Below are 15,624 nucleotides of genomic sequence, written 5' to 3' on the forward strand. Positions count from 1 at the left end.
CCAAATATGGCAGTGGAGGGGGGAGTAGGCAAATAAGCCGAGCTTCCAATTGTGAGTGGACCTCCGCTTTAAGGAGCGGGCAGATGCCGGCATTCTTAACAACCAGTAAACGGCATGGTTGTTAAGGAGCAGGCAGCCGCCGGTGTCCATAAGAACCAGTGCACAGTGGGAGTGTTTTACACGTTATGCATTTTGCATTTGTGTGACTTTAAGCTGGTTGTGAAGGAGCAGGCAGCCACTGGCGTCCTTAACAACCGGTAAACAGCATGGTTGTTAAGGAGCAGGCAGACGCCGGTATCCATAATAACCAGCGAACAGTGGGAATGTTTTGCACGTTATGCATTTTGCATTTGTGTGACTGTAAGCTAGTTGTGAAGGAGCAGGCAGTCACTGGTGCCCTTAACAACCAGTAAACAGCATGGTTGTTAAGGAGCAGGCAGCCGCCGGTGTCCATAAGAACCAGCAAACAGTGGGAGTGTTTTGCACGTTATGCATTTTGCATTTGTGTGACTTTAAGCTGGTTGTGAAGGAGCAGGCAGCCACTGGCGCCCTTAACAACCAGTAATCAGCATGGTTGCTAAGGAACGGGCAGCCGCCACGTCCTTAACAACTGATGAGCCGTCAGCTGTCAGAGAGTCAGGAGTCTATACACACAAAATGCAATCTGCTCGGGAAAAAAAGTCCCTGACCCTTTCAAAAATCCACGACAGCTGAAAACGCACAGATGCAAACCAGATCCGTAGGAAATCATGTTACATGAACTGTAGTGCGTTTCTGTAAACCAGGAAATGCACTTAAATCCGCATAAGTGTGAACCGAGCCTTAAAGGGTTAGTTCACCTTTACATGCCTTTCCCAAGCCCCTTCCTATGCATTCAAGTGTCCTTAAATCTGAACTCCAGGATAAGGAAATATTGTCTATATCCTCGAATCTCGGTGAGCTTTCTGTATTTCTTCCAGATCTGTGCAGTCATCCAGTGTGAGACTTCCTGTCATAAAGGCCACTCACTGCTGCTCTCTCTCCTTGTGCAGGGTGGCTGGTCTTGACTCCGCCCCTGTCCTGTAGTTTTCTGCAGCCAGTCTGCAGTGGGTGGAGCTGCTGAGCCCCTCCCACAGCTCTGCTCTCTCCCTCCTTGTGCAGGGTGACTGGTCTTTTCTCCGCCCCCTCCTATAGTTTTCTGCAGGCAGCGTGTAGTGGGTGGGGCCTGCTGGGCCCCTCCCACAGCTCTGCTCTCTGCACAGACTATGCACAGCATCATGATTTATGTCACTGCCCCTTTACAAAGCAATATCTGAGTTTGCAAAGTCGTTCTGTTCATGCAGAGTGTATAGTCTTTATGGCTATCGAGGAATAAATTCAAATAAAAAGTTTTAGTGCCTAGAGTTTTTTCGGATGCGCATATAATTGTCATCCACTCTCCATCTTGTATATGGCAGGGCGTACCCTGGAAACTCACGAGCACTCGGCTTTGTTTCCTACCCATGCATGTGCAGTCCGCTCTCTCACAGCTCAGCATTCCGTGATAGTGAAAGAGAGTGGACTGCACATGGCTAGGTAGGGTACCAAGGTGAGATTTGAGGGCTCTTCAATGTTGGACACATCCTGCCATCTGCTGGACAGAGGAGATAAGACAATTATATGAGCATCTGAAAAAGTTACATAGCGGAGCGCGGCGTGTGAATACATCGGGGACACTGTAATGCCTAAGGAGGATGTGGGGAAAGGTACGTAAAGGTGAGATAACCACTTAATTTCTGTAATGGATGGGCTGAGACAGGAGCTTAACCCCTGGCCCTCCGGAGGATTTCCCCCCCTTCTTGACCAGGCCATTTTTTGCGATAAGGCACTGTGCTACTTTAAGTGAAAATTGCTCGGTCATGCAACACTGCACCCACGTGAAATTTGTGCCCTTTTTTCCCACAAATAGAGCTTTCTTTCGGTGGTATTTGATCCCCTGTGCGGTTTTTATTTTTTGTGCTATAAACAAAAAAAGTCCGACAATTTTGAAAAATAAAAAAACAATATTTTTGACATTTTGCTATAAAACACATCCAATAAAAAAATTAAAAAATCAAATTTCATCATAAATTTAGGCCAAAATGAAGTCTGCTCCGTGTCTTTGCTAAAAAAAAAAATCCAATATGTGTAAATGAATTGGTTTACGTGAACGTTATAGCGTTTACAAATGGCGGTATAGATACTGGAATTTTTTTTTTTTACTAGTAATGGATCAGCGACCTATAACAGGACTGCGGTGGTAATTCTGACACTGAGGGAGAACTGACTTGGTGTCACTGACATCCCCAATGACGCCAATACAGTGATCAGTGCTAAAAAAAAGCACTGACCCTAGGTTCACATCTGTGCGGGTGGTGCCGCTGCGGATCCGCATGAAAATCCGTGCAGCCGCACCACCCGCACAGAGAATTGCGGACCCCTAGGCGGGTTCCATTAGTTCTAATGGCACGCCGCCCGCACTGGGAAACACAACCGTACTTGGAACCAAGGTTTCCGCGTGGGCTGCGTTTTAAAAAGAAGTGCAGGGACTTCTTCCCTGTGTGTCACGGGCATGGGAGTCCATTCAAATGAATGGGCTCTCGTGCCCGAGCAAAACGCGGCCCGCAAGGCCGCATAGATGTGAACCGGACACTGGGCAGGAAGGGGTTAACATCTGGGACGATCAAAGGGTTAACTGTGCTGTGTGTGTTTTACTTGGGATACATGCTGCTGTGTATTTCTGTGCAGATAAATACACAGCAGCATGGTATTGCTGGGAGAAGACAGACCTGTGTTGTTTACACACAGCTCTCTCCCCTGTCAGTGATATTCGGCAATCGTCGGGTGCCAGCGGGGAATCTCCAGCCGGGATTGACATCTGTAGCCGCCAATGGCGGTGCGGGCAGGGTGGTGTGCGCGCCCCCTACTCAGAAATGCGAAATCACGTATATATGCACGTGATTTCGCACAGCCCTGCTGCCCTGTAGCAATGTTTCTTCTATAGGGCAGCGGGGAAGCGGTTAAAGCTCACCTTTGGGATCCCAGAGAGATATCGAAATTTTAAGGGTGCTCAAAAAAGCTAACATCTCCCCAAAACTGAACTATTTATGGTGTTTAAAATTAATTGGAGAGGTAACCCTTACATGGCCAGATTGTCTGATTGGTTGCAAACCTCAGCGTGCGTACCGCTCTGTCTTTTTGATGCTGTATTTGTGTCGACTTACCCGAAACTGATGTTTCTGAGTTTGGTGTCTGCCGGAGAGTTGAACCCCCTTACAGTTTCTTCTGTCTCTTTGGGACTCTATTGGTGGGATTTCTATGTTGAGTTTCTAGATCTGTACGCCAGCTGTGCTCACTCTGAGGGGTTCTCACCATCCAATGTATTTTTTTGGTGGTTGGAGTTCTGCTTTAAGATCAGGGTTATGTTCATTTTGAAGCTGATTTGTAATCCGAGGTTCTTTGGTTGACAAGAGAAGAGAAGGTCAACAGCCTGAACCTCTACGGACACTATCCAAAGAAGTCATATATTAAGCTCTACCCCATTAGGAGTTGCTGAGTTTTGGGTCTTCCTATAGTCCTGCATAGTCAGGTAACATGCATTTTCTTCACACTTGGAGTCAGTAAACAATCCTTGAGCTTGTTTTTTGGGGGGGATTTTAGGGGGTATTGAATTTGGATGGGTTTAAGGGGTGTATGGGATGTCCAAGGAAACTGCAACTTGAGGACAACTCCTTAGCAACTATATACAAGTTCACAGGCAAAGATTCTCGGAGAGCTTTCCAACCCTTCTGGCGTACCACCTCAGACCCCAGATGAATTCTCCACTTCGCCCAGCTGCCTGAGGGAATCCCTGAGCAAGGGGACCTAGAATCTGCCACATTTAAATCAGTAGTCCCAGATGGGGGGGGCTAGTCAGGTTTCCCACCAGAATGCCCCTCCCCTTATCTGGCCCAGGGAGTGTAGGATTACTCATTAAGTCCTCTCCTGCAAGTTTATGGGTTGATGGCTGCCTTCAGGTCTTATGTGCTGGCTCCTTCCCTGCTGCCCAGGCTGACGGTTGAGGCTGAGGGATCCTCCCCAGGGGCAGACTGACAACTCATGGGACAATAGGGGATCATGGGGCCCCTGTGTCCTTGCCAAAACTCCAAAACTCTGTGTCCAGCTTTCACTCCATCTTCTGCCCAACACTACTGCCTGGCTGAGCAGGTTCAATCACTTAAAGGCTGCCCTGGCCCCATGCCAAGTCTCTTGCTTGGGGATTGGCCAGAGTCCCCTGAGTATGCAGATTAACCCCTCCTCACCCCCACCCACTGCCTTCTAGAATCCTCTCAAGTCTCTAGAGCAGGGGGAGGTATCAGGGAACTGATCTGCAGAGCCCTCAGCTCTGACCTGAAAATGACTGACTCATACCAGGCTGCTACCCCACCTATCTAGCTCCCCTAGCTAACTAGAGGGGTACTACATATAAATGTAGTCACTATCTAACCCTAGGTCCACACTACTGCGGGCCATGCGGTCATCGTTTGCTCAGGCACGGCAGCCCATTCATGTGAACGGGCTGCTGTACCCATGTATCTCACAGCAAAAAGGCGCTTGCTCCTTTTTAAAAACAAGACCACGGGGAAACCGCATTGATCTTTTTGACCATGCAACTCCCTGCGGTTCCCACAAACACTCTACTGGCTGAGATGTGTGGATTGTAAAGCCCACCTTTTTGCCACTGCACTTATGTGTTAGGAGGGGTTAAATATCAGTTAGGATCTCTGTTTCATTAAACCAGCTTACTAACAATCGCAATATTGACAGTTCCTCTCCTTCTGCTAGCTGTTTACAAACCAGTCACACTCACAAGCTTATAGCAAACAGCTGCTAGCGACTCTCACTCACTAAGCCGGCCTCAGGGGAGAAAGTGATTGCTCAAGTGGTACAAGGCGGTCACATTGACGGGATTATTGTAAATGGCCACCAGCGGCTCTCACACACTAAGCCGGTCTCAGAGGAAGAAGTGACCATTCAGGTGGTTCAAGGCAATTCACTCCTAACATGCAGAAACTGCTCCTGACATGTTTCGTCCAACTGGATGTCATCAAGGGACTGTCCCTTGATAATGTCCAGCTGGACAAAACATGTTGGGACTATCCTTTGATAGTGTCCTCTTGGAAGAAATGTGTCGGAACTGTCTCTTGATCAGGGCTTTTTTTTCAGCTGGAACACAGGGGAATGCAGTTCCAGCAGCTCCAGCACTGAATGTATGTAATGGCGAGGGGTGCTGTGGCATATATTGTTGCTGGCTGGTGGGGGGTCTATTTTTGAGTGGTGGCCTATTGTTGAATGGGAGGTCTATTGTTGCTGGTGGGGAATCTATTGTTTATGGGGGTCATTTGTTGCTGGAAGGGATCTACTGCTGAGGGAGGGGTCTATTGTCTATTATTGCTGGCTGCTGGAGAGTCTATTGATGCTGGCTGCTGGGAGAACTGTTGTACCTGCTGGGGGTCTATTTTTGCTGGGGTAGTATTTTGTTTTGGGGATCCATTGTTGCTGGAGGAATCTATTGTTGCTGGGGGTGTATATTGTTGCTGGCTGCAGGGGATCTATTGTTCTGATTTTCTTGTTATCACTAACAAAATCCATACAAATTATTCAGCACCACAAAATCATACTTGGCAATGTATTCTCTACACTGGGAATTGAGTAGGGGGCGGAGACATAAAGTGACTCAGAAGAAGGGAGCTCCTGCACCTATTTTTTGAGGGAAAAAAAGCCCTGCACTTGATAATGTCCAGCTGGGCAAAACATGTTGGGACTGTCCCTTGATAATGTCCAGTTGGATGAAACATGTTGGGACTGTCCCTTGATAATGTCCAGTTGGATGAAACATGTTGAGACTGTCCTTTGATAATGTCCAGTTGGATGAAACATGTTGGGACTGTCCCTTGATAATGTCCAGTTGGATGAAACATGTTGGGACTGTCCCCTGATAACATACAGTTGGACGAAACATGTTGGGACTTTTCCTTGACAACGTGCAGCTGGTCAAAACATGTTGGGACTTTTTTTTGATAACATCCTCTTGGAAGAAACATCTCAGAGCTGTCCCTTGATAATGTCCTCTTGGAAGAAACATGTTGGGTACTATGTGTAATCCTAGACTCTAACCTCTCCTTTGTGTCCCACATTCAAAATCCTGCCGCCTCAACTTCCACATTTCCAAAATCCGCCCCCTTTTGACCAACGACACCACAAAACAACTCATCCACGCCTTGGTTATATCCCTCCTTGATTGCTGCAACTCCCTCCTCACTGGTCAACCATTACACAGGTTATCCCCTCTTCAGTCTATTATGAATGCAGCTGCTTGGCACCTTACCAGCCGATCACCAACTGCTGCCCCTCTCTGCTAATCCCTTCACTGGCTTCCACTAACCCAATGTATAAAATTCAAAATACTAACCACAGCATACAAAGCCATCCACAACACTGCCCCTAGCTACATCACCAACCTCATTCGCAGATATCGTCCAAATCGCCCGCTCCGCTCCTCTCAAGACATCTTGTTCTCTAGCTCCCTTGTCACCTCCTCCCATTCTTGCCTCCAGTCCAGGACTTTTCCAGAGCCTCTCTCATCCTCTGGAACTCCCTACCGCAGTATGTACGGTCAGCTCCCACCCTGTCTGCCTTTAGGCAATCTTTGAAAACTCACTTATTCAGGGAAGCCTACCCCGCCTCAAGCTAAGAACTGTACTTGAGCCACCTCCATCAGAACATCTCCTACAGCTACCCCCTGTCCCACCCCCTTTCATTTAGATTGTGAACTCCATGAGCAGGCCCTTCCTATTCCTTCTGTACTGAAATGTATTGTAATGTCTCCCTTTATATTGTAAAGCGCTGCGCAAACTGTTGGCACTATATAAATCCTGTATAATAATAATAATAATATTAAGACTGCCTATTGATAATGTCCAGTTCTAAGAAACATGTTGGGAATGTCCCTTGATAACATCCAGTTGGACAAAACATGTTGGAACTGGTGATTGATAAAATCCTCTTGGAAGAAACATGTCAAAATTGTCCCTTGATAACATCCTCTTGGAAGAAACATTCCGGGACTGGCCCTTGATAATGTCCAGTTGGAGGAAGCATTTTCGGGAACGTCCCTCGATAACATCCAGGTGGACAAACATGTCACAACTGTCCCTTGATAATGTCTTCTTGGAAGAAACATGTTGGGACTGTCCTTTGATAACCTCTTGTTAGAAAAAACATGTCAGAACTGTCCCTTGATAACATCCTCTTGGAAGAAACATACCGGGACTGTCCTTTGATAATGTCCAGTTGGAAGAAACATGTTGGGAATGTCCCTTGATAACATCCAGGTGGACAAAACGTGTCACGACTGTCCCTTGATAATGTCCAGTCGGACAAAACAGGGTTTATTTACTAAAGCTGGAGAGTCCAAAATCAGACTCACTTCTGCATAGAAAGCAATCAGCTTCCAGGCTTCATTGCCAAAGCTTCATTGAACAAGCTGAGGTTAGAAGCTGATTGGTTTCTATGCAGAAGGGAGTCTGATTTTGGACTCTCCAGCTTTAGTAAATAAACCCCAACATGTCGGCACAGTCCCTTGATGATGTCTAGTTGGACGAAACATATCCCAACTGTCCTTTGATAACATCCAGTTGGACGAAATATGTCACAACTGTCCCTTGATAATGTCCAGTTTGAAGAAACATGTCATGGTTGACCCTTGACAATGTTCAGTTTAACAAAACATGTAAGGATTGTCCCTTGATAATGTCCAGTCGGACAAAACATGTTAGGACTGTCCCTTAATAATGTCCAGTCGGACAAAACATGTTAGGACTGTCCCTTAATAATGTCCAGTCGAAAACATGTTAACATCCAGTTGGACTAAAAATGCTGGGATTGTCCCTTGATAATGTTTAGTTGGACGAAACATATCCAAACTGTCCTTTGATAACATCCAATTGGACAAAACATGTCAGCACAGTCCCTTGATAATGTTTAGTTGGACGAAACGTATCCGACTTGTCCTTTGGTAACATCCAGTTGGACAAAACATGTTGGGATTTTTCCTTGGTAACATCGAGTTGGACAAAACATGTTGGGATTTTGCCTTTGTAACATCCAGCTGGACAAAACATGTTGGGATTTTTCCTTGATAACATCCAGTTGGACAAAACTTGTCGGCACAGTCCCTTGATAATGTCTAGTTGGACAAAACATATCCAAAGTGTCCTTTGATAACATCCAGTTGGATGAAATATGTCGAGGCAGTCCCTTTGATAACATCCAGTTGGATGAAATTTGTCGGGACAGTCCTTTGATAACATCCAGTTGGATGAAATGTGTCGGGACAGTCCTTTGATAACATCCAGTCGGATGAAATTTGTCGGGACAGTCCTTTGATAACATCCAGTTGGATGAAATATGTCGGAACAGTCCTTTGATAACATCCAGTTGGATGAAATATGTCAGGACAGTCCTTTGATAACATCCAGTTGGATGAAATATGTCGGGGCAGTCCCTTGATAACATCCAGTTGGATGAAATGTGTCGGGACAGTCCTTTGATAACATCCAGTTGGATGAAATTTGTCGGGACAGTCCTTTGATAACATCCAGTTGGACAAAACTTGTCACGACTGTCCCTTGATAATGTCCAGTCGGACAAAACATGTCGGCACAGTCCCTTGATGATGTCTAGTTGGACGAAACATATCCCAACTGTCCTTTGATAACATCCAGTTGGACGAAACATGTCACAACTGTCCCTTGATAATGTCCAGTTGGAAGAAACATGTCATGGTTGACCCTTGACAATGTTCAGTTTAACAAAACATGTAAGGATTGTCCCTTGATAATGTCCAGTCGGACAAAACATGTTAGGATTGTCCCTTGATAATGTCCAGTCGGACAAAACATGTTAGGACTGTCCTTTAATAATGTCCAGTCGGACAAAACATGTTAGGACTGTCCCTTAATAATGTCCAGTCGGACAAAACATGTTAACATCCAGTTGGACTAAAAATGTTGGGATTAACCCTTGATAATGTTTAGTTGGACGAAACATATCCGACCTGTCCTTTGGTAACATCCAGTTGGACAAAACATGTTGGGATTTTGCCTTTGTAACATCCAGCTGGACAAAACATGTGGGGATTTTTCCTTGGTAACATCCAGTTGGACAAAACTTGTCGGCAAAGTTCCTTGATAATGTCTAGTTGGACAAAACATATCCAAAGTGTCCTTTGATAACATCCAGTTGGACAAAACATGTTGGGATTTTTGCTTGGTAACATCCAGCTGGACGAATCATGTTAGGACTGTCCATTGATAACATCCAGTTGGATGAAATATGTCGAGGCAGTCCCTTGATAACATCCAGTTGGATGAAATATGTCGGGGCAGTCCCTTGATAACATCCAGTTGGATGAAATATGTCGGGGCAGTCCCTTGATAACATCCAGTTGGATGAAATATGTCGGGGCAGTCCCCTGATAACATCCAGTTGGATGAAATTTGTTGGGGTAGTCCCTTGATAACATCTAGTTGGATGAAATTTGTCAAGGCAGTCCCTTGATAACATCCAGTTGGATGAAATATGTCGGGGCAGTCCCTTGATAACATCCAGTTGGATGAAATTTGTCGGGACAGTCCCTTGATAACATCCAGTTGGATGAAATGTGTCGGGACAGTCCTTTGATAACATCCAGTTGGATGAAATGTGTCGGGACAGTCCTTTGATAACATCCAGTTGGATGAAATGTGTCGGGACAGTCCTTTGATAACATCCAGTTGGATGAAATATGTCGGAACAGTCCCTTGATAACATCCAGTTGGATGAAATAAGTCGGGGCAGTCCCTTGATAACATCCAGTTGGATGAAATGTGTCGGGACAGTCCTTTGATAACATCCAGTTGGATGAAATGTGTCGGGACAGTCCGTTGATAACATCCAGTTGGATGAAATGTGTCGGGACAGTCCTTTGATAACATCCAGTTGGATGAAATATGTCGGGACAGTCCCTTGATAACATCCAGTTGGATGAAATATGTCGGGGCAGTCCCTTGATAACATCCAGTTGGATGAAATATGTCGGGACAGTCCATTGATAACATCCAGTTGGATGAAATATGTCGGGGCAGTCCCTTGATAACATCCAGTTGGATGAAATATGTCGGGACAGTCCCTTGATAACATCCAGTTGGATGAAATTTGTCGGGACAGTCCTTTGATAACATCCAGTTGGATGAAATTTGTCGGGACAGTCCTTTGATAACATCCAGTTGGATGAAATTTGTCGGGACAGTCCTTTGATAACATCCAGTTGGATGAAATTTGTCGGGACAGTCCTTTGATAACATCCAGTTGGATGAAATATGTCAGAACAGTCCTTTGATAACATCCAGTTGGATGAAATATGTCAGGACAGTCCTTTGATAACATCCAGTTGGATGAAATATGTTGGGGCAGTCCCTTGATAACATCCAGTTGGATGAAATATGTCGGGACAGTCCTTTGATAACATCCAGTTGGATGAAATTTGTCGGGACAGTCCTTTGATAACATCCAGTTGGATGAAATATGTCGGGACAGTCCTTTGATAACATCCAGTTGGATGAAATATGTCAGGACAGTCCCTTGATAACATCCAGGTGGACAAAACTTGTCACGACTGTCCCTTGATAATGTCCAGTCGGACAAAACATGTCGGCACAGTCCCTTGATGATGTCTAGTTGGACGAAACATATCCCAACTGTCCTTTGATAACATCCAGTTGGACGAAACATGTCACAACTGTCCCTTGATAATGTCCAGTTGGAAGAAACATGTCATGGTTGACCCTTGACAATGTTCAGTTTAACAAAACATGTAAGGATTGTTCCTTGATAATGTCCAGTCAGACAAAACATGTTAGGACTGCCCCTAATAATGTCCAGTCGGACAAAACATGTTAGGACTGTCCCTTAATAATGTCCAGTCGGACAAAACATGTTAACATCCAGTTGGACTAAAAATGTTGGGATTAACCCTTGATAATGTTTAGTTGGACGAAACATATCCGACCTGTCCTTTGGTAACATCCAGTTGGACAAAACATGTTGGGATTTTGCCTTTGTAACATCCAGCTGGACAAAACATGTGGGGATTTTTCCTTGGTAACATCCAGTTGGACAAAACTTGTCGGCAAAGTCCTTTGATAATGTCTAGTTGGACAAAACATATCCAAAGTGTCCTTTGATAACATCCAGTTGGACAAAACATGTTGGGATTTTTGCTTGGTAACATCCAGCTGGACGAATCATGTTAGGACTGTCCATTGATAACATCCAGTTGGATGAAATATGTCGAGGCAGTCCCTTGATAACATCCAGTTGGATGAAATATGTCGGGGCAGTCCCTTGATAACATCCAGTTGGATGAAATTTGTCGAGGTAGTCCCTTGATAACATCTAGTTGGATGAAATTTGTCAAGGCAGTCCCTTGATAACATCCAGTTGGATGAAATATGTCGGGGCAGTCCCTTGATAACATCCAGTTGGATGAAATTTGTCGGGACAGTCAATTGATAACATCCAGTTGGATGAAATATGTCGGGACAGTCCTTTGATAACATCCAGTTGGATGAAATGTGTCGGGACAGTCCTTTGATAACATCCAGTTGGATGAAATATGTCGGGACAGTCCCTTGATAACATCCAGTTGGATGAAATATGTCGGGGCAGTCCCTTGATAACATCCAGTTGGATGAAATTTGTCGGGACAGTCCCTTGATAACATCCAGTTGGATGAAATTTGTCAGGACAGTCCTTTGATAACATCCAGTTGGATGAAATTTGTCGGGACAGTCCTTTGATAACATCCAGTTGGATGAAATTTGTCGGGACAGTCCTTTGATAACATCCAGTTGGATGAAATTTGTCGGGACAGTCCTTTGATAACATCCAGTTGGATGAAATTTGTCGGGACAGTCCTTTGATAACATCCAGTTGGATGAAATATGTCGGAACAGTCCTTTGATAACATCCAGTTGGATGAAATATGTCAGGACAGTCCTTTGATAACATCCAGTTGGATGAAATTTGTCGGGACAGTCCTTTGATAACATCCAGTTGGATGAAATATGTCGGGACAGTCCTTTAATAACAACCAGTTGGATGAAATTTGTCGGGACAGTCCTTTGATAACATCCAGTTGGATGAAATTTGTCGGGACAGTCCTTTGATAACAACCAGTTGGATGAAATTTGTCGGGACAGTCCTTTGATAACATCCAGTTGGATGAAATATGTCAGGACAGTCCTTTGATAACATCCAGTTGGATGAAATTTGTCGGGACAGTCCTTTGATAACAACCAGTTGGATGAAATTTGTCGGGACAGTCCTTTGATAACATCCAGTTGGATGAAATATGTCGGGACAGTCCTTTGATAACATCCAGTTGGATGAAATTTGTCGGAGCAGTCCCTTGATAATGTCCAGTTGGATGAAATATGTTGGGACAGTCCTTTGATAACATCCAGTTGGATGAAATATGTCGGGACAGTCCTTTGATAACATCCAGTTGGATGAAATTTGTCGGAGCAGTCCCTTGATAATGTCCAGTTGGATGAAATATGTTGGGACAGTCCTTTGATAACATCCAGTTGGATGAAATTTGTCGGGACAGTCCTTTGATAACAACCAGTTGGATGAAATTTGTCGGGACAGTCCTTTGATAACATCCAGTTGGATGAAATTTGTCGGAGCAGTCCCTTGATAATGTCCAGTTGGATGAAATATGTCGGGGCAGTCCCTTGATAACATCCAGTTGGATGAAATTTGTCGGGAGGGGCTTCTACATCTTAGGGGTGAACTGCCTTGCACCACATGAACAGGTACTTTCTCCCCTGAGGTCGGCTTAGTGTGTGAGAACCGATAGGAGCTGATTATGAATATCCCGCCAGCATGATTACCCTGTATCACCTAAACAACCACTCTCTCCCCTGAGGCTGGCTCAGTGGGTGAGAGCCACTAGTGGCTGTTTACTACCCTGTCAGCATGACTAGTTGGCAAGCAGGTAGCAGGTGGGAGGCAGACGAAAAGTCAACACTGTGATCAATAATAAGCGGGGTTACTGGAACTGTGATCCAAACTGATATTTGAAGGGCGGATTGAGAACAACTAAAGGTGAGTGCGTTGACGTTAAAATTTTACAAATATTTGTACCGTTATGATACCTTTGGAGTTCCTTTCCTGTTTCTGGGGAAGAGTTTACTGCCAAAAACAAGCCTTGTGGACCCATATTGCATTTCATTTCAATACATTCTGGTGAGTGATCCTGGCAAGCCCCGTGTGCATGGAACTCACAGCGGTGTGTTGACTTAGGCCCCGTTCGCATCTCACGATTTGGGATAGCGAGCAAAATCGCCATGATTCTGCCCACAAAGCCAAATCTCTGCAGAATGAGCCATGGGCTTTTGGGTGCCGTTATTCTTTAATGGCTCCCCAAAACCGATGCAACTCTGCCGCATGGAGCTTATCACCCGACAAGGAGCAGGAGACAAATGCTCATTCAAGCTCAATGGGCTGCCCTATGCGACGCGAAGAATCGCGTGAAAATCTCTCTGAAAATCCCGTTGCGGGAACGCTCATTTGTAATGTAAACGGGGCCTTGGGACTTGCTCGCAGTAACGGTTGAGGGGCGTTAGAGCCCCGTGGTTTTTACTGCAAAGTGGCGCTCCAAAGTCACACTGGAAATCGCACGATTTTGGAGTCTCGCAACTCTGAATGGAGTCTTACCCAGGGGCGGACTGACCATTCGAAAACTCGGGCACTGCCCGAGGGCCCGGGGTCAGTAGGGGGCCCCATGAAATGCCCCTGGTATCTTTTTATAGGCTTTTTTGGCTGTGCTTTGAGTGTGGGCAAGGACACAGGGGTCCCATGATCCCCTATTGACCGGGGGCCCCATGAGTTGTCAGTCCGCCCCTGGTCTTACCCCCCCCAGTCACATCAAGCCCGACATTTCAACATTTTTCCGAATTCGTTGCAGCTTGCATTGACTTCTGTTTAGCCCTGGTTTACACCGCCGCGATTTCAGGTGCGATTTGGGAATTGAAATCGTACGTGAAATCGGATCTAGTGAATGTGAATGTCTTAACATACGCGATTTGCAGCATTGTGATTTCAAAAACAGTTCTTGTATTACTTTTTCTGCAGTTTGTTGCGATTTCACATACATAGACTACAATAGAAATCGCACTGCAAAACTCAACGGAAAATGCAATAAATCATTGGGAATCTTCAGAAAACGTGTCAAACAAAAAGCGCGATTTTAAATGGCATCCAGTGTGAACCAAGCCTAACACCCCGGTCACATCAAGCCCGGCTTTGAAATCGTGCGACTTACAGTGCAGTCGCACGATTTCAAAGCTGGGTGAGATGCCGATTTGAGGTGCGATTTGCAAGACGTCTGACACAGAAGTCTATGCAAATCACACCAAAAGTAGTGCATGTACTACTATAGAAATCGGTGCGGCTCTGACCAAGTTGGAACCGCACCGATATGACCGCTGTAATGGCGGACAATAGGGTGTAACTTGGCATACGATTTGCAAGTCACATGGTATGCAAATCGCATTCCAAGTCGCACCCGGTGTGACTGGGGTGTAAGGGCTGGTTCACACTGCCGCGATTTCAGGTGCGATTTGGGAACTGAAATCGAACGTGAAATCGGATCTAATGAATGTGAATGCGAGTGTCTTAACATACGCAATTTGCTGCGGCGCCATTTCAAAAGTAGTTTTTGTATGACTTTTTCTGTAGTTTATTGCGATTTCACATACATAGACTACAATAGAAATCGCACTGCAAAACGCAATGGAAAAAGCAAGAAATCGAGAGGAAATCTTCACAAGTTGCAAACAAATGTTCAGAAAACGCGGTGAAAGCGCAAACAAAATGTGCGATTTTAAATTGCATCCAGTGTGAACCAAGCCTAACACCCCGGTCACATCAAGCCCGACTTTGAAATCGTGCGACTTACAGTAAAGTCGCACGATTTCAAAGTCGGAGAACCCGCTGATTTCAGGTGCGATTTGCAAGACGTCTGACACACATGTCTATGCAAATCGCACCAAAAGTAGCGCATGTACTACTTTAGAAATCGGTGCGGTTCCGACATTGCGCTACTTTTGGTGCGATTTGCATATAACTGCTGTAATGGCGGACAATAGGGTGCGACTTGGCATACGATTTGTAAGTCACATGGCATGCAAACCGCATGCCAAGTCACACCCGATGTGACCGGGGACTTTAAAGAGAACACATAAACTGATATATTTTAACCACTTTCCAATCGGCCCATGTATATAAAGGGCCGGACAGGAGCAGTGCAGGGGCGGGTTGCCGTTCATAAACCTTCGAACACAGTGGAACACCGATTGTCATACGGGAACTCTGTGTGAGTCCCGATCATGTGGTCACTGATTGGCCAATCAGTGATCACATGCAAAGTAGTAAGCAAGATGTCACTTCTGACATCATTGCTTTCTACGTGTGAAATCTGTGAATGATCACAGAGATCACATAGTACAGGGCTATTCACAACAGCTTTGTACCATGTGA

At 45.3% G+C, this 15,624-nt stretch overlaps 1 protein-coding gene across 2 annotated transcripts in view; it reads left to right on the forward strand.

Moving 5' to 3' along the window:
- LOC149427705 (pro-thyrotropin-releasing hormone-B-like) overlaps window positions 1-15,624 on the forward strand; it is a 47,462-nt gene that overhangs the window by 17,446 nt on the left and 14,392 nt on the right. Inside the window, exon 1 of one of the 2 annotated variants that reach the window (XM_089667756.1) lies at window positions 13,073-13,188. The exons of the other annotated variant lie outside the window; for it this stretch is intronic. The gene's annotated coding sequence lies outside the window, so the exon portion shown is untranslated. Of the gene's footprint in view, window positions 1-13,072; window positions 13,189-15,624 lie in introns of those variants that run through there. 2 annotated transcript variants of the gene reach the window in all.

The sequence above is a fragment of the Staurois parvus genome, unplaced genomic scaffold (assembly GCF_062004578.1).
Source record: "Staurois parvus isolate SC_StPar_1 unplaced genomic scaffold, SC_StPar_1.0 ptg003556l, whole genome shotgun sequence".
NCBI classification, from domain to species: Eukaryota; Metazoa; Chordata; class Amphibia; order Anura; family Ranidae; genus Staurois; species Staurois parvus.